Below are 3,315 nucleotides of genomic sequence, written 5' to 3'. Positions count from 1 at the left end.
ATCATTTTTTTAAATTATTGTAACAAATAAAATAACTGAACTTAATTTCAGAATTTTTTTTTTTAATAATCACAAGCAATTTTCATTAGGTTTTCCCACTTCTTGGTATCTTCATTCTATGTATTATCAAGTATACGAAGATAATTATCCCCTCCCACTTCTAGTGTTTTTCCAAGTATCCTATATTTATCTTTAATTGCAAATGAGTTTAATTTGTGCAAGATATTCTAGCATCTCTAGTAAAATCCTTTCAACATTGAAATTGTCAAATACACAAACCCATAGTATTCTATTGAAATGTTTTTGTATTTGCTCACGTTTGCAAACTACTTTTGCTAATGTTGTTTTTCCAGGACCTGTATCCCCACTATAGATAAAACCATTAGGGCTTGTGGGCAAGTTGAGCTAGGGTCTATTTTAGATGATTGTAAAATTAAAAATAGTATTTGAGTTGAAATTAATTATTATATTAATAAAATTAAAATTAATGATAAAATATGTATTTAGATGTAAAAGTTGATAGTGATATGTATTATAATGAGATAATAAAAAAAATCATTAAAAATATTATATTAAAAATTATATATATAATAATAAATTTAAATTATTTCACATTTATAAAATTAATAAATAATTATTAAGTTATCTTACTATCAAATAATAATTTTGATACTAAATAATTAATAATAACAATATATTAAATAATTTTTTATTATTATTGAATTAACAAAATTATTTTATATTTTTAAATAAAAAATCAAAATAAAAAAAGAAAAAGCGAAAAACTATATTTTTTATTTATAATATAAATTAAGAGATAAAAAAAAAAGCTACGGGCCAGTTGGCCACTAAAGCAAAACATACCGAAGCTCAACAGGCGCAATTTCTACTGGCCGTTTGCATCCAAATGGATGCTAAGTGCCGATTGGCACAAAAATTCTTGGACAATCTCACCTCCATTGGAGGTCCAATTGAATCCAAAGGGAGCCTAAATCAACAAGTCAACTGCTTTTGAAATAACTTGTGATGAATCTCCAAGAAAAGAGTGGGTCACTTGGTTTCCTCCTGGCAGAAGTAGAACAATCATATCAGTAACTTTCCTCTGGAGTCCAAACAGATTGGCTTGGTTGTTAATATTGCTGAGGGATATATTAATCTTTCTAATTTCTTTTAGCCATCACGAGACGGAATGCTATAGAATTGAAAGAAGAAAAGAAGTAGCTGACCTTTTTCTTCGTTTGTTTCTGAATTTCCACCTTCCTTAATTTGGAGAACATGTTAAGCAAACTCGTCCAGTACATGATCAACCTCATAAGTAACATCTCTAAGCTTCTCAAGCCAAAGTTTCACAACCCTGTCTTCTTCTTGCCTGTTGTCCGCATTTTGGAGCGCAGCTTTGATGATGGTGAGTGAGTCATGAAGCATATATGATTATGAATGTAATTGGAAAGGTTAATATCAAGGGAAAGACGAGTGGAAAGTATATCTGGGCGCTCACAATATAATTGATGTACTAAAATATTTTATTTCCTTGGTAAAGAATACGAGAGATTAACGTCGATATCTCCATTTGAACAAAATGAGGGAGAATATTGTCTTATTTCAAACTCAAATTTGTTCAAAAATTGAGCCAAAATAGGTTATTTTGAACTTTTATCTTCTTAATTTCTGCATTCTGGCCCTTGGTTCTCCTTGCATCCAGCCGCATAGCCACCTTGCGTCGAGTATATAATATATATAAAAATTAGTTTTTTCTTTTTTCTATTTTAATACCACAAAAATTTGTTAAAATTTATTAAAAAGTTAAAAAGTAAATTTCATCTTCATTTTTACATTCTATTTAACATGGGGATTTTAATAATTTTCTTTCAGTATGAATATCAGTTTAACTCGTTATTTAAAAAAAAAAAAAATCATGTATTTCTATTGATAATTTATTAATCATATTTTTAGTCTTATTTTTAATTTTGATTTGCTACTTGTTTCTTATTGAATTCTCTTTTTTTTTCACATTGTTGCCTATCACACTTATCAATTATAATTTTTCCCGTAAATTATCTCCATAATAATACATATTATATATGAATTTGATCCAATTTATAATTGATTGATTAGTTGTACTTAATTCATAAGTAATTAGTTATTCAATATATGTACAAATATAATCTCATTATAAAGAACAAGAAAAAATCAATTTCATCTATTTATTTGGATTATTTTCTATTCGCATTTCTACTTATTTATCGTGAAATTTTCAGTGTCTATTCCAGTAGAACCTCCATCAAACATATATGGAAGTCAATAGCAGGAGTTGAAAAATTTACAGGGAAATTAAGCCTGATGCATTCATTAAGATCAAAGTCTAGAAATGAATTAACCACTTAATTGAAGGAAAAGGAAAGGTAAGGATTTTTTATTTCCACCTTCGGATCAACAGAGTGAAGAGTAAAGACGGTTAATAATACAGGCCTGATCAAAAGTCAAGACAACAAACGATTGAGCATGACCGCAACAGAAACAACCATGCATCCCGTCTTGACTCTGAGATTGTGTTGTTGGCTTTGGGGTGTGTGTGTGTGCTTGTGGATATTAGCAATGCTTGCTCACAATGTCTTTGTGTTTATTAATTCATATTGAAACAAATTTTTATTTTAATGACACTTAGTGCCAGTCAATAATCAACTGATGTTTTAGTAACATGGGTTTTGGAACAGGGATTTGAGCACCCTCAAGTCTCCCAAAATTATCAATTTTCTTTCTCTTTTTACACCAACTAGTGTATTGCATTTTAGACTTAAAAGTCCCGATTGAAATGATGTCCCAATTGAAAATCCTTACCCAAATGGACCTTAAAGCTTTAAGGCTTTTTGAATTTAGTAAAAAGAATGAACATATATAAACCAATATGAATTTGAATTTTGGCTAACTTCTACAAGTTCTCAATTCCCAGCTTATCGGTGCTGAGTTAGCTTTTCTTCACGAGTCACCATTTCTTGTCCTTATTTAAAATGTATCTTTGTGGTAAGCTCGTGTATTTTAGTATAAAAAGCTTTAACATTTGTGCTAATATTTTTCAGACAAGTGAACTTCAATCTCACACTTTATCCATGCTTGTAAATGACTCTCCGGGAGTTCTAAACATTGTTACAGGGGTTTTTGCTCGAAGAGGCTATAATATTCAGGTGAGTTTACTATAATTATCTCTTATCCCTCTCATCCTGTTCTCTTTCTGGGGTTTCTCATAAGCTGAATCGTCTTAAATATCATCAGAGTTTGGCTGTTGGACATGCAGAAACTGAGGGACTCTCCCACATT

The 3,315-nt window shown here is 29.8% G+C and overlaps 1 long non-coding RNA gene across 1 annotated transcript; it reads right to left on the bottom strand.

Annotated features, from left to right (window-relative positions):
* Window positions 1–775: 775 nt before the first annotated feature.
* LOC149510902 (uncharacterized) lies at window positions 776–1,691 on the bottom strand. Its single transcript, XR_016334849.1, has 2 exons — window positions 1,227–1,691; window positions 776–1,065 (listed from the first exon to the last, which is right to left on the bottom strand). It is a non-coding gene; the product is annotated as an uncharacterized LOC149510902 (long non-coding RNA).
* Window positions 1,692–3,315: the final 1,624 nt, after the last annotated feature.

The sequence above is a fragment of the Durio zibethinus genome, chromosome 27 (assembly GCF_047325235.1).
Source record: "Durio zibethinus cultivar Kanyao isolate XHJ-2024 chromosome 27, ASM4732523v1, whole genome shotgun sequence".
In the NCBI taxonomy this organism is placed as follows: Eukaryota; Viridiplantae; Streptophyta; class Magnoliopsida; order Malvales; family Malvaceae; genus Durio; species Durio zibethinus.
Note: the sequence above shows the minus strand (reverse complement) of the source record. Positions and strands in the feature narration are given on the sequence as shown.